This window comes from Lissotriton helveticus, chromosome 7 (assembly GCF_964261635.1).
Source record: "Lissotriton helveticus chromosome 7, aLisHel1.1, whole genome shotgun sequence".
Taxonomy (NCBI): Eukaryota; Metazoa; Chordata; class Amphibia; order Caudata; family Salamandridae; genus Lissotriton; species Lissotriton helveticus.
The window spans coordinates 423,054,434-423,077,242 of record NC_136068.1 but is presented as its reverse complement, the minus strand read 5'-3'; the positions used below and the strand labels follow the sequence as shown (position 1 = coordinate 423,077,242).

The 22,809-nt window shown below is 44.3% G+C and overlaps 1 protein-coding gene across 3 annotated transcripts in view; it reads right to left on the bottom strand.

Annotated features, from left to right (window-relative positions):
- RALGAPB (Ral GTPase activating protein non-catalytic subunit beta) overlaps positions 1–22,809 on the bottom strand; it is a 2,268,266-nt gene that overhangs the window by 1,874,687 nt on the left and 370,770 nt on the right. The window lies entirely within an intron of this gene.

Here is a 22,809-nt window from a genome sequence, read left to right as displayed (position 1 = left end):
TCACAAATAATATAAAATTCATTATAAAAATATGCTACACGTCTGGGGGAGTAAACTAACAGTTTGATTACATCACGATTGAATTCCTACATTTTAAGACATTCTTTAAAAAATGATAAAACTTGTACAATAATCTGTTCTTCTCCTAATGATTGTCGAAACAGGAAGGCAGGGCGACATGGTCTTAGACCACTATTTCTTAAAATCGGCAAAATCCACCTTTTCCTATTCCAGGAGTAAAATCTACAAAAGAACAAAACATGTATAGTCGAGTGGGCGGACACGTCATCACATGGGCAATTGCACAATACTCTTGCCCAGTCATTTTGGGACGGGAAGGTAACTAGTCTTTGGAAGATATCCAGTCTCAGGCGGGTCAACAAAAATCTATCATAGTCTCTTGTTAGTGACCCTAGATAAGGCTGCATTCTAGCATAAGAGACTATACATTGATGGGCCTGTACAGTAATTTTCTTTAACTCCACATTTCTTCTCTTATCTTCCAAGTAATTCATGCAGCTAACTTTAAAACCTTGCCTCTGTACTTCACGTAAGCTTAATGGTTCCAGATAGTATTCAGGATGACCAAGATTACAAAGAAAGTTTTTAATATACTCAAGCCATCTAATATGCTGTACCGCATCCAGACTTCCACAACCCCTTAATATCGATCTGTTTAACTCCAGCTGTTCCGAGGTCCAAATCCTGTGCCACAGGAGTACAGGTTGGATTTTACATATGTCAGGAATATACGTCATGCCTAATTCAGTGTGACACATGAAGGTTGAGGTACTATCGGGACAGTCAATACAAATCTTAAAACCTATTCTCAATAATTTGTAATGGGTTAACCTCCTCATAGCCCCAGATGCCAGCCCCATAGGTGGCTATAGAGATGCACTTAGCCTTGTAAATCTGTAGTAAAACCTCTAATGCTCGTTGTCCTAACTTTCTACTAAAATTTACAAGTGCAGCTACGGCTTTTAAAAATAGCAACCTCCTTGTCTTAATAGCCTGGGTCCATGTCCCCTTCTATCGAAAAGGATCCCTAGGTAGGAAAAAGTATTGCAGGATTCAATATATTTAGAGTCTAAAAATACTCTTCTACTTCTGTCAAGAACCTGTTGCCCAGAAGTTTGACTCGTTTTTAAATTAGAATGTTGCATTACTTGAATGACTTACCATTTAGCTGATTAGAATTGCCAGTACACAAAGAAAAAGTTACTTACCTTCGGTAACGCTCTTTAAGGTAGAAACTATTTGTGAGAAAGTGGCTCTATATATACTGGACTAGAATGAACACAGTGTGTATAGAGTCCACCAACCCCAGAGGTATAACAGAGGTTAAAGTGCGAACTGACCTTACTCTCCAAAGTGGTAGCTTGTTCGAGCAGTAAGGCAGTACCAGAGGACAGTGTAAAGCATTTGTTGTACACACTCAGTCAGCAAAAGGTTTCACACACTCAAGGACTGAACTCCAGGCCAATTGTTTTTATATCCACAGATATAGATGTTTTATTTTTAGAACCAACAGTTATAAAAATATACTTTTCTTGTTATGAGTTCTCTCATGTAATTACTTTGCAAAGGAGCAATAAAGTTTGTGCACACAATTAATACAGTATTGACAGTAAGCAACACAATCCTAAAACACACTATAGCATTGAGCTCAATGGGTTTTCCACATGTAAGTACAGTTGATTACTATATAGATTACTTTAGTAGTCCCAGGACTAAATCTGAGATTCAGTCCTGGGGTCTTAGCTGAAACCAGGTTGCAAAAACGTTTTAGTTACTGTAGTGAATTTTCATGAATATAAAGCGGTTTTAAAAGTTCACACTTAGAAACTTTTCAAAGGAAATCTGACAATGTTATTCAAAGGGAGAAAATTCAGGTTGCAGGTAAAGCATGATTGCGTTACTTTTGTAACCCAGCACTGGTCGCCTAGGGCCAGCACTGGGGTCTTAACTCAAAACAGGTAGGTAATTGCGTTTCAGCATTTCGTGTGATTTTTAAAGAATATTTCAAGTTTTCAAAAGTAGAAAAGAAATTTCATAGAAAATCAGACAATGGGTTCCTATGGAGAGACTACAGATTACTAGTAACCCCGCTAGGGATTACTTTTGCGGTTCCGTACTGAGCTGAAAGGTACAGCACTGGCTTCTCCCCTGATCACAGGTGAGTACTTCGGAATTCGGACTTTGGCTGATTTTATGTGAATATTTTCAGGTTTCAAAACTTCACACTTAAAACATTTTCGAGTCAAAATGAGTCAATGTTATCCAATGGCAGGTAAGTAAATTACCGGTTTTCAGGTGAGTACTTGGTTGGTGAAGTTAAGGTTCTGGGCATAGACTTAGGGGTCCCCCAGGGTCAGGTAAGTACAGTTAGTTCACTCCCAGCGGCACAGGGGAGGCCGGGTGCAGAGTTAGGTAGGCTCAATGATATCCAATGAGGGAAGGGGGGTCTTCGGTTGGTGGCTGCTGGCTAGCAGGCCACGTGGCTGTGGGAGCTGGGCTCCTGGTCAACTGCTCAGGGCAAGGGGAAAAGTAGGATAGGACACAGGGGTCACAGCCAGCGGCACTCTGGCAGCTAGGTGCAGGGTGCTTTTGAGCAGTCGGACGCTCAATGTTATCCAATGGGAAAGGTCAAAAAGGAACAAAGGCTGCAGGGCTCAGGGTCGGAGACTCTCCAGGGGCGACAGGCACTTCGAGAGGTAAGTGGGGATCTTGGAGCACAGGTAGGTACCCCAAAGGGAGGCACAGGGGGCTGTAGGGCGCCGGGGTGTCTTTGGGTGTCGGAAAAGCTTACCCTCGGCTGGTCGCGGTTGGGGTGGCCCCTGGTTCTGAGTCTGCAGGTGTCGGCTGGTTCGTCGAGGAGGGTCTTTGGGCACTGGACTTCGGGTCCCAGTCGCCGGGGGGGATGTCCTCGTGGTCTTGGTTCGGTTGGGCCCGGCCTCGGCGGGTGCAGAGTGGGCTGGTCCGGAGCTTCCTGGTTGGCACCAGGTGGGTTGTTCCAGCAGATCCTCTGCTGATGGGAGTCCCAGTCTTCAAGAGGGTCACGGCAGGCAGGACCTCCGGGTGTCCCAAGGTTGCTGTCCGCAGGAATCGCCGGGATTAGGCAGGAGCAGGTTCCAGGATCGACAGGCCGGTAGGGCTGGGGCCAAGTCAGTTGTTTTCGTCCTGTTAGCAGCTGCACGGCGAGTCGTCTTCTTCTCGACCTTCTTTCTTCTTGTGGTATCGGGATCTGAGAAAGGAAGGTTGGAGCCCCTAAATACTGAATTTAGGGGTGTTACAGGTAGGGCGAGGACAGGGACCAATGGGTCCCTGCCCTGGAGTGGGTACACCGCCTAGCCTGCTCCTCTCCTGTGGGAGGGGGGCAGGAGCCAAGCTGTGATAGGGCAGGGTTCCCCATCTTTAAGATGGCTGGAGCCCGGGGTCGTGCTTCACCTAGTCTCCCCCACCTGAGGGGTGGGGTTGGCACAGGCTGGCACCCCCCTTCCTGATGTAGTTTTTCCAACCAGTCTTCCCGCCAGAGTGAGGGGCAGGACTGGTGGGGGCTGGTTGCTGGGTACAGCAAATGGTCTGGCGAAGCTCACAGAGGCGGCATGCCTTTGAAGCCTCCCCCTGCCCATCCTGGGGGAGGCGACCTAGCCCCTCGCCCAGGATGTGCATTGTTGCAGGCCCAGGAGAGCGGGTGCTCTCCTACCCAGGGGTCCAGCAACATGTCTGTTGTGTGGCAGCCTCTGCAGCCACTCAGCCAGACGTGGATTGTAGGTTAGGGTTTCAGAGGGCATCTCTAAGATGCCCTCTGGTGCATGTTACATTAAATCCCACACTGGCATCAGTGTGGGTTTAATGTGCTGAGAAGTTTGATACCAAACTTGTCAGTCTTCAGTGTAGCCATTATGGTGCTGTGGAGTTCGTAATGCCAACCTCCCAGCACCATATACTCTTAATGGCATCACTGCACTTACAGTGCCCAGGAATGGCACTGGGTACTGTAGGGGCACAGGGCTCCTGCACCTGTGCCCACACCTCTGGCATAAGGCACCCAGCTAGAGGGGTGACCGAAGTATGCCAGGGCAGTGGGTTCTGTGGGCATGGCACACAGGGATGTGTGCCATGTCAACTTTGGTTTTAGTTCTGTACTTAGGCACTCAGCCTGCAAAGGCAGTGTGTGGGTGCCAGGCTACAGGGCCCCTGGGGGTGGCACAATAAGTGCCTCAGCCCTCAGGGGTCTTCTCTGGTCACCATGCCCATGGTACCTGGGGTACCAACTACTAGGGGCTGATAGCTGGCCATACATGCCAATTGGGTTTTGTTTCAGTACAGTTTTAGGGAAGGAACACAGGCCCTGGGTACCTGGTTGGCAGGAGCCCAGGGCACACTTAGTCAAAGCACATCAGCAATTCAGAAAAAAGTGGGGGCATACCAAGGCAAGAAAGATGGCACTTTCTCACCCTACTTCCCCCCCCCCCCCCCCCACGAAAGGTGATGAGACTAACCTTGCCCTAGGGAGTCTTCATTGTCTAAGTGGAAGGACCTGGAAAGTCCATCTGCATTGGCATGGTCGGTGTTCCACTTCAAAGTCCATACCCTGTAGGGAAATGGACCATCTCAGTAGTTTTGGATTCTCCCCTTTCATCTGCATTAGCCATCTGAGAGGTCTGTGGTCAGTTTGAACCAGGAAGTGAGTCCCAAACAGGTAGGGCCTCAACCACAGCAAAGGCCTCCCTCTCAATGGCACTCCAACACTGCTCTGTGGGGAGAAGCCTCCTGCTTATAAAAGCAACCGGTTGGTCTTGGCCTTCCTCATTGATCTGGGAGAAGACTGCTCCTATCCCCAGCTCTGAGGCATCAGTCTGCACAATGAACTGCTTGGAGTAGTCTGGTGCTTTTAGAATGGGTGCTGAGCACATTGCTTCTTTCAGGGTGTCAAAAGCCTTTTGGCAGCTAATAGTCCAGTTCACTTTCTTGGGCATTTTATTGGAGGTGAGTTCTGTGAGGGGAGTCACAATAGACCCATATCCCTTCACAAACTTTATGTGGTACCCAGTCAAGCCAAGGAATGCCCTGACTTGGGTCTGGGTGGTTGGAGCTGCCCAGTCCAGGATGCTCTGGATCTTGGGCTGTAAGGGTTGGACCTGGCCTCCACCAACAAGGTGGCACAAGTACACCACAGTGCCCTGCCCTATCTGGCATTTGGATGCCTTGATAGTAAGTCCTGCAGATTGCAGGGCTTGTAGAACCTTCCCAAGGTGGATCAGGTGATCCTGCCAGGTGGTGCTAAAGACAGCAATATCATCAAGATAGGCTGCACTGAAGGATTCCAACCCAGTCAGGACTTGGTTCACCAACCTCTGGAAGGTGGCAGGGGCATCCTTTAACCCAAAAGGCATCACAGTAAACTGATAGTGCCCATCGGGGTGGAGAATGCTGTTTTCTCTTTGGCTCCTGGGCCATGCCAATTTGCCAGTACCCTGCAGTTAAGTCAAAGCTGCCTAGGAATTTGGCTGCCCCTAGTTTGTCTATCAACTCATCTGCTCTTGGAATGGGGTGAGCATCTGTCTTGGTGACAGAGTTGAGCCCTCTATAGTCCACACAGAACCTCATCTCTCTATTTCCACCCTGTTGATGAGGTTTGGGGACTAGAACCACTGGGCTAGCCCAGGGGCTCTCAGAAGGTTCAATCACCCCTAGCTCCAGCATCTTGCCGACTTCAGCTTTGATGCTTTCCTTGACTTGGTCTGATGTCGATAGATTTTGTTTTTGACAGGGTTACTGTCACCAGTGTCCACATCATGGGTACACAAGCTGGTCAGACCAGGGGTCAAGGAAAAGATGCTAGCAAACTGCTGCAAGACTTGCTTGCAGTCAGCCTGCTGTTGGGGAGTGAGGGTTTCTGAAAAGATTACTCCATCAAAGGACCCATCTTTTGGGTTGGAAGAGAGAAGATCAGGGAGAGGTTCACTCTCTGCTTCCTGTTCCTCATCAGTCACCATCAGCATGGTGAGGTCAGCCCTGTCATTGTAGAGCTTGAGGCGGTTCGCTTGGATAACCCTTTTGGGTGTCCTGCTGGTGCCCAGGTCCACTAAGTAAGTAACCTCACTCTTGTTCCCCAGGATAGGGGAAGGGCCACTCCATCTGTCTTGGAGAGCTCTTGGTGCCACTGGCTCCAAAACCCACACCTGTTGCCCAGGTTGAAATTCAACCATGGCAGCTTTTTGGTCATACCAGTGCTTCTGCAGCTCCTGGCTGGCCTAAAGATTTTTGGATGCCTTATCCATGTACTCAGCCATTCTGGACCTCAGGCCAAGCACATAGTCCACAATGTCTTGTTTGGGTTCTTGGAGCGGCCTCTCCCAACCCTCCTTTACAAGACAAAGTGGTCCCCTTACAGGATGACCAAACAGAAGTTCAAAGGGTGAAAACCCCACTCCCTTCTGTGGCACTTCCGTATAAGTGAAAAGCAGGCATGGCAACAGGACATCCATCTCCTTTTGAGTTTTTCAGGGAGCTCCATGATCATACATTTCAATGTCTTGTTGAACCTTTCTACAAGACGATTGGTTTGTGGGAGGTATGGGGTAGTGACGTTGTACTGTACCCCACACTCCTTCCACATGTGTTTCAGGTAAGCAGACTTGAAGTTGGTACCTCTGTCTGAAACCACCTCCTTAGGAAACCCTATCCGGGTGAAAACACCTTGGGGGGCCTAGGTTACTGCAGGAGCTATAGTAACCCTAAGGGGAATTGCTTCAGGGTACCTAGTAGCATGATCCACTACTACTAGAATGAATTTGTTCCCGGAGGCTGTGCGAAGCTCAAGTGGACCCACAATGTCCACACCTACCCTTTCAAAGGGTACCCCCACCACTGGCAGTGGTATCAGGGGGGCCTTTGGCTTGCCACTGGACTGACAGGTAACACAGGAGCTCTCAAACTCCTTCCTTTTTTGCTTCATCTGGGGCCAGTAATAGTGGCTAACCAGCCTTTCCCAAGTTTTGGTTTGCCCCAGGTGTCCAGCTAGGGGGATGTCATGAGCTAAAGTTAGGAGGAACTCCCTGTACTTCTGTGGCACTACCACTCTCCTGCTAGCTCCAGGATTGGCGCTTCTTGCCTCAGCATACAGTTATCTCCACTTCCCAATAAGCTCTGTGGGCACCACTGACATCTCCCTTTGCTTCTGCAGCTGCTTGCTGCCTCAGGCTTTCAAGAGTGGGGCAGTCTCGCTGACCCTGGCACAGCTCTTACCTAGTGGGTCCCCCTGGGCCCAGGAGTCCAGCCTGGTAAGGCTCAAGCTCCATAGGCTCAGTTCCTTCTAGGGTTTCCAAGTCCTCCCCCTGAGGAGAGGGGTCCTGAGAAGCTGGCTGTTTAGAAGCGGGTTCCCCAGTCTCCTTGCTTTTTCACTTGGTTGGTTGGGCCATACTTTCAGGCTCCAACCTCACTTGTTCACCCTTCTTTATGCGCTGTGCTCTGGTTTGGACACACACCAGTCTAGGGATACCCAGCATGGCTGCATGGGTTTCTTGCTCAACCTCAGCCCAGGCTGAGGTTTCCAGGTAATTTCCAAGCAGACAGTCAGCTGGCAATTGTGGAGAGACCACTACCAGTTTCAGGCCAGTAACATCCCCCTATCCTAATGTCACCATAGCCAGAGGGCGTTGGGTGGTAATGCTGTCAGCATTGGTGACTGGGTAAGTTTTCCTAACCAGGTATTGCTCTGGGGAAACAAGCTTTTCCTTTACCATAGTGATGCTGGCACCTGTATTCCTCAGGGCTTCTACTTTAGTTCCATTAATGGAGGGGTATTGCAGATACTTGTTACAGTTAGGTGGCCAACCTGCTACATTGGCAACCTCCGTTCCCCCAAGGAGACCAGACTAGCTTGAGTGTATTCCCAGATTTTCTCTGGGCACTCCTCTGATCCCATCTGTAGATTTACTGTCCATGGAGTAGCTGTATTGGGTGCCTTAGGGGCTTTGTTGTAGGGGCAGTTTTTGTCTACAGGTAAATGTTCCAACTTCTTACAGTTGTTACAATAGGCCTTGTTAGGATCAAAGTTTCTTCCCCTATAGGGCTGAGGCACATAGGGAGTAGTTTGGGACCCACCCACCTGTACAGGTTTTTGGGGCCCTTTGGAAGACTCAGACTTTTTATCTTGGGGATTCTCACCACCTTTCAACTGGGGAGGTTTTGCGATCACCTTCTTTTGGTCACCCCCAGTTGTTGTCCTTGTCACTCTAGTCTTGACCCAGTGGTCTGCCTTCTTTCCCAATTCTTGGGGAGAAATTATACCTAGGTCTACCAAATGCTGATGCAACTTTTCATTTGTGCAATTACTCAAAATTTGTTCCTTCATAAACAAATTATAAAGTCCAGTAAAGTCATGCACATTATGTCCAGTTAACCAACCATCCAGTGTCTTTACTGAGTAGTCTACGAAATCTATCCAGGATTGGGTCTGGGTTTTGTGAGCCCCCCTGAACCAGATTCTATACTCCTCAGTAGTGAGTCCAAATCCCTCAATCAGTTTTCTTCATGAGGTCATAGGACCCTGCATCTGGCCCAGAGAGGGTCAGATGCCTGTTTCTGCAGTTACCAGAGAACAGTTCCCAGAGAAGGGCCCCCCAGAGAGGTTTCTTTAGTTTTCTGATATCACAAGCCCTCGCAAAGGCTGTGAACCACTTGGTGATGTCATCACCTTCCTCAAATTTAGGGACAATGCCTTTGGGGATTTTAGGATCATAAGATTGCTCTCTATCCTTGCTATTGGTATTGCTGCAACCAGAGATGGGGGCTAAGCCCATCTCTTTTCTTTTTTTTCTAGAGCCAGGAGTCTGGTCAATAGGTCTAATCTCTTGGCCAACTTTGCTAAGAAGTTGTCCTCTCCATTGGGGTTCTCCCCAGTGTATTCTCTGGGGCCCAGTCCACCTGTGTGGTTCTCAGGCTCCCAAAGGCTAACTCTTGGAGTCAAGGGTACAGTGACCCCTTCTTCCCTAGGAATGATGGGGGGATCATTATCATCCTCCTCGTCCACTCCTTCCTCTGGCTGGGTGTCACCCTGCTCAGAGGGGTGATCTTTTGCATATTCAGCCAGGAGCTCCTGGAGCCCTTGTTTGGTTAGATGCAGACCTACAGCTATTTTTTTTACTTTGCATAGGGCCCTCAATTCCTTGAAGTGCAAGTAAGGTGGACTGTCAGGTTTACATTATCTTCACTAACAGCTAGGTTCTTTTGAGACATTCTAACCTGACAGTTCTAACCCTCTAACCTAGCTTGTAGTGACTTATTTTTCAAAAATTCTAATGGGACTTAAGCAAGGCTCTACCAGACTTTTAGTATTTTTGGAAAAGACCAATTTCAGAATTCTAAAGGCAATTTATGAGTTCTGTTGTGTGCTCAGATGGTAACCAAGTAGTCCAACAAATGCAAGTTTGTATCCCACCGCTGATCCACCAATATGAGAAAGTGGCTCTATATATACCGGACTAGGAAGAAGTACAGTGTGTATAGAGGCCACCAACCCCAGATGTATAACAGAGGTTAAAGTCAGAACTGACCTTACTCTTTAAAGTGGTAGCTTGGTCGAGCAGTAAGGCAGTACCAGAGGACAGTGTAAAGCATTTGTTGTACACACTCAGTCAGCAAAAGGTTTCACACACTCAAGAACTGAACTCCAGGCCAGTTGTTTTTATATCCACAGATATAGGTGTTTTATTTTTAGAACCAACAGTTATAAAAATATACTTTTCTTGTTATGAGTTCTCTCATGTAATTACTTTGCAAAGGAGCAATAAAGTTTGTGCACACAATTAATACAGTATTGACAGTAAGCAACAAAATCCTAAAACACACTATAGCATTGAGCTCAATGGGTTTTCCACATGCAAGTACAGTTGATAACTATATAGATTACTTTCGTAGTCCCAGGACTAGATCTGAGATTCAGTCCTGGGGTCTTAGCTGAAACCAGGTGAGCAAAAATGTTTTAGTTACTGTAGTGAAGTATATGAATATAAAGCCGTTTTAAAAGTTCACACTTAGAAATTTTTCAAAACAAATCTGACAATGTTATTCAATGGGAGAAAATTCAGGTTGCAGGTAAAGTACGATCGCGTTACTTTTGTAACCCAGCACAGGTCTCCTAGGGCCAGCACTGGGGTCTTAACTAAAAACAGGTAGGTAATTGCGTTTCAGTATTTCGTGTGATTTTTAAAGAATATTTCAACTTTTCAAAAGTAGACACTTAGAAGAAATTTCATAGAAAAGCAGACAATGGGTTCCTATGGAGAAAATACAGATTACTACTAACCCCCGCTAGGGATTACTTTTGCGGTTCAGTACTGGGCTGAAAGGTACAGCACTGGCTTCTCCCTTGATCACAGGTGAGTACTTCGGAATTCGGACTTTGGCTGATTTTACAGTGCCCAGAAATGGCCCTGGGTACTGTAGGGGCACAGGGCTCATGCACCTGTGCCCACACCTCCGGCATAGGGCACCCAGCTAGAGGGGTGACTGAAGTATGCCAGGGCAGTGGGTTCTGTGGGCATGGCACACAGGGATGTGTGCCATGTCAACTCTGGTTTTAGTCCTGTACTTAGGCACTCAGCCTGCAAAGGCAGTGTGTGGGTGCCAGGGTACAGTGCCCCTGAGGGTGGCACAATAAGTGCTGCAGCCCTCAGGGGTCTTCTCTGGTCACCATGCCCTGGGTACCTAGGGTACCAACTACTAGGGACTGACAGGTGGCCATAGATGCCAATTTGGGTTTTGTTTCAGTACAGTTTTAGGGAAGGAACACAGGCCCTGGGTACCTGGTTGGCAGGAGCCCAGGGCACACTTAGTCAAAGCACATCAGCAACTCAGAAAAAAGTGGGGGCATACCAAGGTAAGAAAGATGGCACGTTCTCACACTATTTAACCCCAATTTCTCAACTTTTGAATAATCCCCCCCAGGCATCAGACTGGACCCAGACAATCGCAAGCATGACCTCTGTATGCTGATAGATGGCACCCCCGGCTCCAGGCCGACAATGCTCCACTCCGGAACTGGGCTCTAAAAATGCACCACCCATATGGGCTAACATCAGTTACTTTCCTAAATGTTTGTGCCCTGAAACACAAAATACCAGACAAGAGTGCAGATCTCAAATAGGGACCTTTTCAAATAAAATAAAAAATCAGTTCACAGAACTGGAGATATGGGAGGGTTGGTAAGGAATCTGCAGTCAGAGAGAGTCTGTAGTAGAAAGAGAATTACCAACAATAAGTAACTTGTTCTTCTGATACATCTAACTGATGATTCCTCACCTTTTAAATAGAAACTAAAGCAGTACCTTATAGGTGGTGGTATGAAACCTTAAAATCTGAATCTCTCATTTTCTGATTCAGCTATGCCTCATCCATACTCTCCCTTGACCTGTTTTCAGCCTGACTCTGTCCCTGACGCCACTTGCATAAACATTAGGTCACGAAGCTAAAGTTGAGACATTGTAGGCTGCGTAAACATGCAAAGTCAGCACAAAAGAACAGCTGATGTCTGCACTGTAGGGTTTGTGTGCATTTTAAACAATGGTAAAGCCTTAGATAAAGTTTGTTCAGATAAACCTATCTTGTTATGCAGCCTCCAGATGCGACAGTTCCACAAGACACCAAGGTTGTTGATTGTTACTGATTGTCTCATCTGTGTGTTCTTCCCAGAGCCTTATTTACCTCTGGGCGTTGCTGGTCTTTGGTTTTCACTATATAAACCCATGTAACCACAGTTCAGTGTGCTCTTTCCTCGGTATCTTGATGGTACAGGTCGGATGGAGACCCATTCATGAATGAATAAACTACCCATGGTATTGATTTTGCTCCAGTGTCGTATCCTCCTTATTTTGATAACGGACCTGTGGCGAAGCGGTGTGCCCTGCATCAGCAGGTTATAGATTAATCTGCTCCATAAATTGACGGCCAAACGTGGGGCCCTATCAAGCGTTTGCAGTCAGACCGGGGCAGGAGATCAGGTTGGTAAGACTAACTTCGCTGAGGAGCGCCCCACCTGATAAGATTAGAGTTGCTCGTGGTCAAAGGTGATTTTGCAGCTCTCCAACTCTGATCTTCCCGGCGGCTGCTGGCCTTGACTGGGGCCTTCGGATGGTCAATTTTTGGATCAGGGAGGATCGACAGGTGGGAGGCAAAGACTACGCAGGAGGTAAAACTGTATTGAACCAGTTCATGTGTTCATTTGGTTTGGATCGGTTTGATCTTTGCTTGACTTGGTATTCGTCTTGACTTGGTATTGGATTGGTAATCTGTTTGGAATTTGGTAATCCGTTCAGATTCTGTTTTGAATTTTGAAGCCTAGGTTCTGTTTGGTATTTTGAGATCTAAGTTTTGTTTTGAGACTTGCTATTAGTTTTGACTAACATTTTTCTTACAGGTAAAATGTGAGAATATTTTGTATTTCTCTCCGTTTATAAGTTTTTTCTCTTATAACATGCCTGTGTTTAGCACCCTTTGGAAGTTTTGTTGTTGCTGCTGCGATAAGCAGAGCATTTTTGCAAGCAAGTCAGCCGGCGTCACCAGAAGGTAAGCCAAATTTTGAGATCTACATCAAATATGGTATTTGTCCCATCATGTACAATACATTGTGGAACAAATATACAAAAGGGGATCCAAGTTGAGATGGCCATTAGAGGGAACTATGGACCCTCACAAACTCTAGTATTTAGAGAAACAATTGTTTTTGTAGAAAGTTAGGCCGGCTATGTGGAGAAAAGAAGTGAGGGAGCGGCAGATTAAGGCAGAGAAGGTACAAAGGAAACAGGAAAGGAAAACAGAATATCAGAAGTATAAGGAATTAAAGGATACGAAAGTTCAGGAGAAAAAGGAAGGTTTAAATAAGGAGCATAGATTATTAGGTCAGTTCAGGTCAACCAAGAAGATGTGGATTCAGATATTGATGGGTTGTTGATTGAATGATCCCCACCCCAATATGTACTTTTAACACCTCTTCCCCCTGCACCATTGAATGTTGTTCCCCTTGTACCCCCGGTTCCACCGCCTTTGCCTGCGGTTGTTCAGCCCCATATTTTCCAACCAGTACCGGTACACTCTTTACCCTCTCCAACCCAGGCCACTGCACCCCCACCCCAAGCCTCTGCGCCTCGACCTCAGGCCACTACACTTCAAATTTCTAATGATTCTGTACTTTCTGCATCTGTTCTAACCCCTCGCGTTATTCGCTCTACTGTACCTCAGTTTCGTCAGGATGCGATAAGATTGATGATATTAAATTGGTTAAGTGATTTAGAAATAGAAGTAGAAGACATGATAAACCAGATTCAGAATTTTTCTGAAGGCGAGCTTCTTTGTCTTATAAATAAGTTCTCTCAGCAACTTATAGTTCAATGGGAGATGACTGTAGGGCGAAATGGCCCAGATGATGTTAGAACAATTAATAGACAGTGTCAGATAGGGACCTTCCCAGTAGATAGAATTAATACTGCTATAGCACCGATAATTGGATACTGTAATGAGCTCTCTTCCTCTCCCCGAATAAGACCTATGAGGGAAGCTGCACCACAGTTCATCCCTAGAAGAAGGAATGCAGACGATGATGACCCAAATAGTGCTAATGCTAGAGCCCGTTTTTTTGTACAATTGGATATATACGGCCTGGAAAAGGACAGATGTATTCACTTTAAAAGCCTCCTTACCAGACATAAGGACATACATCTCCTCCTGTCAAAGGTGGGTGAGACGCTACGCCAACATAGGATATAACTGGTGCAGAACTTGCAGAAACCACTGAATCAATCTAATATCTATGCGTTTACCACATTTTTTCATAAATTGCAAACCCCCTGCTTGCCTTAACATTAAAGCATGTATGCATGCAGTTTTCTGTGGACTAATCAGTGTGAAGCTGTCTTTTTGCAATTTAGAAATGCTTTATGTAATGCTCCTGCTTGAGGTAAAACATGATCATTACAAATCTGTGCATGCAAAAGATGGTTGCAGCTTGGCACGGTCCCATGTAAGAAGGAATAGGTCATGTGCATATTTCTCCTCCACATTGGACCCCACTGCGATAAAGCAATCTGAAATGTATGTTTCAGGTCACAATTTGACAGTTATGGTACCACATTTAGTGAACATCTATAAAAAAAAGAAAAATTCAGACCCACCACCTGACCTGTGCGATATTAATAGGGCATGAGTTGATACTTTTTCCTCCAAAACATCACTCTGAAATGCTGTAACATTTTGAATCCACCCACTGTACTACCCCTCTTGGAGTCCCAACAAGATGAGAAGCATGATTGCATATTTTATTACTGAGAAGGAGACTAAGGGACGGGTAGACCTGACAGATACCCCTATATGTGACCTGCCAGGGGGACTGTCCGTGGATTGTGCATGTTACAAACTACTTTATGGCTCTAGTACAGCGGCTTATACAGTTACTCCCTTGAAATCTGTGGTTGAGTTACGGAAAACACAACAAATGTCAACGCAATCTGTGAAGCTGACAGCTTTGACTAGAGCTTGTGAATAAAGTAAAGATTTGACTGGAAATATCAATATATAGGCCTTTGGAGTTGCCCACTCATTCGGACGACTCTAAAAACAAAAGGGGGCTTATTGACTTTGCATGGTGATAAGATACAGTATGGGGAATGAATAGTAAAGAGATTGGATACCTTGATGTTACCAAAAAAAGTTGCTATTGTTAAATGTTTTGTCCACAAGAAAAATATAGATGAGATAATACAGGGAAATACTTTTGCCAATGAAACAGCTAAACAATCAGCCTATTTAGAGTATAGTTTAATGTATATTGTAGGGACAGATGGACACCAGAAGTGACTATGTTTAATTAAACTCTAGATTTCATTAGGGAAGTACAGGAAGAAGCGACAGAGGAACAGAAGGAACAGTGTAAAAGAGATGGGTGTCAGGATGCAACATGATGTTGGAAACATCTGTCAGAAAAGCAAAGATGAATGCTTCCAAATTGTTATGTGAATGTTATTGTTACAATGGCCCACAGTTCAGCCCATATCAGTGCTAAAGGAACAGTGGCCATGTCAGATCATGTATGGTTCAATAATCTGACTCCCAGGGTGGCAGAGTTCTATGTCAAGAAGTGCATGATGTGCCATACTTATAGCACAGGAAAGGGTACCCCGTTTCAACAGGATATTTTGCACCCCCAGATCTGCCTTTTGAAGGTCTTGCAACCAGTTGAGGTGGTTATGGGGAGGCCAGCAAATGTATAGGGTGTATCAAGATCAAGGACAATCTGACATTGAAGTTAGCATTCTTGATGATTATTGTGTTGACTACAGATCTGCATTTGATCCATTTACAGGTGAAGGCCAGTCTCTCTCCCAGTGTTAAAGGTCCAGGTAACAAGCTAACAAGCTGAGGCCTAGAGACTGTATTTTCCCAACAGTTTCAGAGGCCAGTGCAAGTTCACTTCACCACCCAGACTGAGGTTAAGTGCACAGGGCACAGACACTGGATCCATGCCAATGATGTGGAGAAAGCAATTGCCACTCCCTTTCCCATATGATCAGTGGATAACAACAGGAATGAAGGCCTGATATGAATAGGATCAGATCTCTCAGCAAGTGCCTTTTGGAGATGGCGATTGTTTGAAACATGGTGAAGTGAAGTCATTGGAACAATAACTTGTTGCCATCATGCCTGACCCAGATGAACAGATTCCGTTTGAACATCCTGACATTGTTCAGCCCTGATACAAAATGCGGCCAAGGGCCAAAGAAGAACTATAGACTTTGATTTGAAGAAACTATCTATGGAGAGTTAGCAAACCATGCCGGTGGTCAAGACCGCCAACGTCCGGACCGGTACATAAGCTTGCCAGTGAGGTTTTGAAGCAAAAGACACTGGGGACTTTACGCTCTCTGATAGTGTAGTGAAGAAATTTCGGGAGAACAAACTACATCGCTCTGTTTCTGGCTGATCGCTACACTACTCTTTGTTACCTTGGCAATCAAACAGCAAAGACTACAGTAAGAGGAAGGAAGGTTAAGAAATATACAGGTTGAATATAAAAGATCAGTATAGGGAATAGTGATAGGTGTTCTTCTGAAATAGGTATTTGTATATAGTTTAGGTTGAAATAGGTAGAGTTGTCGATCTGCCATTAAGGCCCTTTGGGAAGGTGTTTTTTTTTTTTACCTATTAGGAGGAATAGAAGTACTTGTCTCGAATGCCCCCGCTAAAAGCTGACAGTTTTGGATTAGAAAGAGAAAAATAGGGATATTTGTATGTTTTCTATTGCAAGTAATGGGATTTTTTGGGTCTATTTTTGAGACTTAAAACATATTACCCTGTTCATAGCCTAGTGCCCCCTACTCCTAATGGATCTGAACATTATCTCTTCACCTTGTCTTCTCTTAAGGATTTTGTGTACATAAAACGCCTTAATGTTAATTGAGCCACACAAAAGCTTCATCAAATAACTGCAGAAATACACCAGGAAAAAGGAGTATGAACTTGGGTCAGAATGGTTTTGAGGTATTGTTTCTGTTTGGGGCTGGACATAATTAAAGGGAATAGTGATTATAGGAGCCATCTTTCTCACTTGCTGTTGCTGCATTCAGTATGCCCCTGTGACAGGTACAGCTTATATAGCTACTTGCAATAGTATTAAACCTTCCCCAGTCAATGTTCATGAACTAAATAGAGAAATGATGGTTCAACTTGAAATTGGTGAAATAATGAAAATTGATAAATAAATTAATATATGTACCTTCCTTATGGATTCAGCACAGCTGAAAAGGAAAGACTGTGAAACCTAAAAATCCGAATCTCTTGTTTTCTGATTCAGCTATGCCTCATCCATACTCACCTTTGATCTGTTTTCTGCCTGACTCTGTCCCCGACGCCACCTGCATAAACATTAGGTCACGAAGCTAAAGTTGAGAAATTGTAGGCTGCGTAAACATGCAGTCAGCACAAAGGAACAGCTGATGTCTGCACTGTAGGTTTTGTGTGGGTTTTAAACAATGGTAAAGTCTTAGATAAAGTTTGTTCAGATAAACCTATCTTGTTATGCAGCCTACAGATGCGACAGTTCCACAAGACACCAAGGTTGTTGATTGCTACCGATTGTCTCATCTGTGCGTTCTTCCCAGAGCCTTATTTACCTCTGGGCGTTGCTTGTCTTTGGTTTTCACTATATAAACCCATTTAACCACAGTTCAGAGTGCCCTGTCCGCGGTATCTTGATGGTACAGGTCGGATGGAGGCCCATTCATGAATGAATAAAATACCCATGGTATTGACTTTGCTCCAGTGTCGTATCCTCCTTATTTTGAGAACGGACCCGTGGCGAAGCGGTGTGCCCTGCACCACCAGGTCATAGATTAATCTGCTCCACAAATTGACGCCAAACGTGGGGCCTAGTCAAGCACTTGCAGTCGGGCCGGGGCAGGAGATCAGGTTGGTAAGACGAACTTCACTGAGGAGCGCCACCTGATTAGATTAGAGTTGCTCGTGGTCCAAGGTGATTTTTTAGCTCTCCAACTCTGATCTTCCCCGCGGCTGCTGGCCTGGACTGGGGCCTTCGGATGGTCATTTTTTGGAGCAGGGAGGAACGACAGGTGGAAGGCAAAGACTATGCATGAGGTAAAACTGTATTGAACCGGTTCATGTGTTCATTTGGTTTGGATAGGTTTGATCTTTGCTTGACTTGGTATTTGATTGGTAATCTGTTTGGAATTTGGTAATCCATTCGGACTCTGTTTTGAATTTTGAAGCCTAGGTTCTGTTTAGTATTTTGAGATCTAAGTTGTGTTTTGAGACTTGCTATTTGTTTTGACTAACATTTTTCTTACAGGTAAAATGTGAGAATATTTTTTATTTCTCCGTTTATAAGATTTTTCTCTTATAACATGCCTGTATTTAGCATTCTTTGGAAGTTTTGTTGTTGCTGCTGCGATAAGCAGAGCATTTTTGGAAGCAAGTCAGCAGGCGCCACCAGAAGGTACGCCAATTTTTGAGATTTACATCAAATATGGTATTTGTCCCATCATGTATAATACATTGTGGAACAAATATACAAAAGGGGATCCCCAGTTGAGATGGCCATTAGAGGGAACTATGGACCCTCACAAACTCTAGTATTTAGAGAAACAATTGTTTTTGTAGAAAGTTAGGCCGGCTATGTGGAGAAAAGAAGTGAGGGAGCGGCAGTTTAAGGCAGAGAAGGTACAAAGGAAAACCGAATATCAGAAGTATAAGGAATTAAAGGATAAGGAAGTTCAGGAGAAAAAGGAATGTTTAAACAGGGAGCATAGATTATTAATATCTAAGGAATATATAGTTAGACCAACTGTAGCAGTTCAGGTCCACCAAGAAGAAGTAGATTCAGATATTGATGGGTTGTTGATAGAATGACCCCCACCCCCATATGTACCTTTACCACCTCTTCCCCCTGCACCATTGAATGTTGTTCCCCTTGTACTCCCGGTTCCACTGCCTTTGCCTGCGGTTGTTCAGCCCCATATTTTCCAACCAGTACCGGTACACTCTTTACACTCTCCATTCCTAAGCCACTGCACCCCAAGCCCCTGCGCCTCCACCTCAGGCCACTACACTTCAAATGTCTAATGATTCTGTACTTTCTGCATCTGTTCTAACCCCTCGAGTTATTCGCTCTACTGTACCTCAGTTTCGTCAGGATGCGATAAGATAGATGATATTAAATTGGTTAAGTGATTTAGAAATAGAAGTAGAAGACATGATAAACCAGATTCAGAATTTTTCTGAAGGCGAGCTTTGTCTTTTAAATAACTTCTCTCATCAATTTATAGTTCAATGGGAGATGACTGCAGGCCGAAATGGCCCGATGATGTTAAAACAATTAATAGACCGTGTCAGATAGGGACCTTCCCTGTAGATAGAATTAATACTGCTATAGCAACGATAATTGGATACTGTAATGAGCACTCTTCCTCTCCCCGAATAAGACCTATGAGGGAAGCTGCGCACAGTTCATCCCTAGAAGAGGGAATGCAGACGATGACCCAAATAGTGCTAATGCTAGAGCCCATTTTTTGTATATTTGGATATATACACCCTGGAAAAGGATGGATGTACTCACTTTAAAAGCCTCCTTACCAGACATAAGGAAAAATCCTAGAGGGTTTTATGGTGATGTACAGGCAGCCACTGATTCTTGTATTATGACTTTAGCAGATATTGATTGTGTTTTTTTTATATGATCCTACCACCTGATATGAGGCAACTTACTCTGAAACAGGATCATGCTGTTGATTTGGGAGGAGATTGGACTGCCATTATAGCAGCTGCTAGGGATAGAAACCTGGTCAGAAACCTAGTCAGCTTATACTAGATCTGCCTGGTAACATACTTACTTATATAAAAATGATGGTTCCAGGTAAGAAAATAGATGGGGCACTCCTTACTGCTTGTAAACAAAAACAGGGAGAGGCTGTTCCTGATTTCTTTACTCGCTTTGAGGAAGTTGCCTCTAATGGCTGTAATCATTCTATTCTTCCTGACCTTAAAAGAAGAGATGTAATACAGGATACAAGTTTATTAATTTGTGATGGATTTAGGAGAAAGTAACAAGATAGTAGTACCTCAATATCCTATGGTTTCCTAGGTTAAATTTAATACACCTGTGGGATTTCCTGGTATCCCCGTTCAAAGCCCTATTTCACAACAACTGAATGTTAGCACAAGGGTCTCCAACATTTTCTGTAACAAAAGTTACTAGTAATGTAAAATGAGCACCCCATCCACGAGTATCAGCAGTAATCACATTGGTGCATTAGGCAGGGTTTTCAGCAGTAAAAATAAATAAAAAGCAAGGCTTTGACAATGTAAACTGAAGAACTACATGTGTAGTACATGCAAACCATACTGGTATAAAAATGAGTAATGAATATCTCCAACTGAAGTAATAGCTTTAAACACATTTTCAAAATATCACCTATTCTCTCTGTAGGCATCAGTTTATGAGTTGTGAAAATACAAAAGTAATGTTGTCTTGAATGCCTGAGTTTTATTTTTTAAAATACAGGTTGGAGCGTACACTGGTAAGCTATTCATTGGAGCCATAGCAATACAGCAGAAGGTTTTAAACAAGTTACAGTGAAAGTATTGCATCACTTAGTATCCTTGGGACATAAAGTATCTCTTTTTCAATTACAGTATTGTCAACCTATTTACATCTCCTCCTGTCAAAGGTGGGTGAGATGCTACGCCAACATAGGATATAACTGGTGCAGAACTTGCAGAAACCACTGACTCAATCTAATATCTATGCGTTTACCACATGTTTTCATAAATTGCAACCCCCCTGCTTGCCTTAACATTAAAGCATGTATGCATGCAGTTTTCTGTAGACTAATCAGTGTGAAGTGGTCTTTTTGCAATTTAGAAATGCTTTATGTAATGCTCCTGCTTTAGGTAAAACATGATTATTACAAATCTGTGCATGCAAAAGATGGTTGCAGCTTGGCACGGTCCCATGTAAGAAGGAATAAGTCATGTGCATATTTTTCCTCCACATTGGACCCCACTGCGATAAAGCAATCTCAAATGTATGTTTCAGGTCACAATTTTACAGTTATGGTACCACATTTAGTGGACATCTAAAAATAAAAAATTAAGACCCAGCACCTGACCAGTGCGATATTAACAGGGTATGAGTTGATACTTTTTGCTTCAAAACTTCACTCTGAAATGCTGTAACATTTTGAATCCACACACTGTACTACCCCTCTTGGAGTCCCAACAAGATGAGAAGCATGATTGCATATTTTATTACTGAGAAGGAGACTAAGGTACGGGTAGACCTGACATAGTTCCCCCTGGCGGGTCACATATAGGGGTGTGTCTGTGGATTGTCCATGTTACAAACTACTTGATGGCTTTAGTACAGCGGCTTATACAGTTACTCCCTTGAAATCTGTGGTTGAGTTATGTAAAATACAACAAATGTCAATGCAATCTGTGAAGCCGACAGCTTTGACTAGAGCTTGTGAATAAAGTAAAGAGTTGACTGGAAATATCAATATATACGCCTTTGGAGTTGCCCACTCATTCGGACGACTCTAAAAACAAAAGGGGGCTTTTTGACTTTGCATGGGGTTAAGATACAGTAGGGGGAATCAATAGTAAAGAGATTGGATACCTTGATGTTACCAAAAAGAGTTGCTATTGTTAAATGATTTGTCCACAAGAAAATTATAGATGAGGTAATACAGGGAAATACTTTTGCCAATGAAACAGCTAAACGATCAGCCTATTTAGAGTATAGTTTAATGTATATTGTAGGGACAGTTAGATGGACACCAGAAGTGACTATGTTTAATTAAACTCTAGATTTCATTAGGGAAGTACAAGAAGAAGCTACAGAGGAACAGAAGGAACAGTGTAAAAGATATGGGTGTCAGGATGCAACATGACATTGGATAGATCTGTCAGGAAAGCAAAGATGAATGCTTCTAAATTGTTAAGTGAATGTTATTGTTACAATAGACCACAGTTCAGCCCATATCAGTGCTAAAGCAATAGTGGCCATGTCAGATCATGTATGGTTCAATCGGATTCCCAGGGTGGCAGAGTTCTATGTCAAGAAGTGCATGATGTGCCATACTTATAGCACAGGAAAAGGTACCCTGTTTCAACAGGATATTTTGCACCCCCAGATCTGCCCTTTGAAGGTCTTGCAACCAGTTGAGGTGGTTATGGGGAGGCCAGCAAATGTATAGGGTGTACCAAGATCAAGGACAATCTGACATTGAATTTAGCATTCTTGATGATTATTGTGTTGACTGCATTTGATCCATTCACAGGTGAAGGCCAGTCTCTCTCCCAGTCTTAAAGGTCCAGGTAACAAGCTGAGGCCTAGAGACTGTCTTTTCCCAACAGTTTCAGAGGCCAGTGCAAGTTCTCTTCACCACCCAGACTGCTGTTAAGTGCATAGGGCACAGACACTAAATCCATGCCAATGATGTGGAGAAAGCAAGCGCCGCTCCCTTTCCCATATGATCAGTGGATAACAGGAATGCCTGATCTGGATAGGATCAGATCTCTCAGCAAGTTCCTTTTGGAGATGGTGATTGTTTGAAACATGGTGAAGTGAAGTCATTGGAACAATAACTTGCTGCCATCATGCCTGACCCAGATAAACAGATTCCGTTTGAACATCCTGACATTGTTCAGCCCTGATACAAAATGCGGCCAAGGGCCAAGGAAGAACTATAGACTTTGATTGAAGAAACTATCTCTGGAGAGGTAGCAACCCATGCCGGTGGTCAAGACCGCCAACGTCCGGACCGGTACATAAGCTTGCCAGTGAGGCTTTGAAGCAAAAGACACTGGGGACTTTACGCTCTCTGATAGTGTGAAGAAATTTCGGGAGAACTGAAACTACATCGCTCTGTTTCGGGCTGATCGTTACACTACTCTTTGTGACCTTGGCAATCAAACAGCAAATACTACAGTAAGAGTAAGGAAGGTTAAGAAATATACAGGTTGAATATAAAAGATCAGTATAGGGAATAGTGATAGGTGTTCTTTTGAAATAGGTATTTGTATATAAATTAGGTTGAAATAGGTAGAGTTGTCGATCTGCCATTAAGGTCCTTTGGGAAGGTGTTTTTTTTTTACCTATTAGGAGGAATAGGCATACTTGCCTCGAATGCCCAGCTAAAAGCTGACTGTTTTGGATTAGAAAGAGAAAAATAGGGATATTTTTACATTTTCTATTGTTCGTAATGGAATTTTTGGGGTCTATTTTTGAGGCTT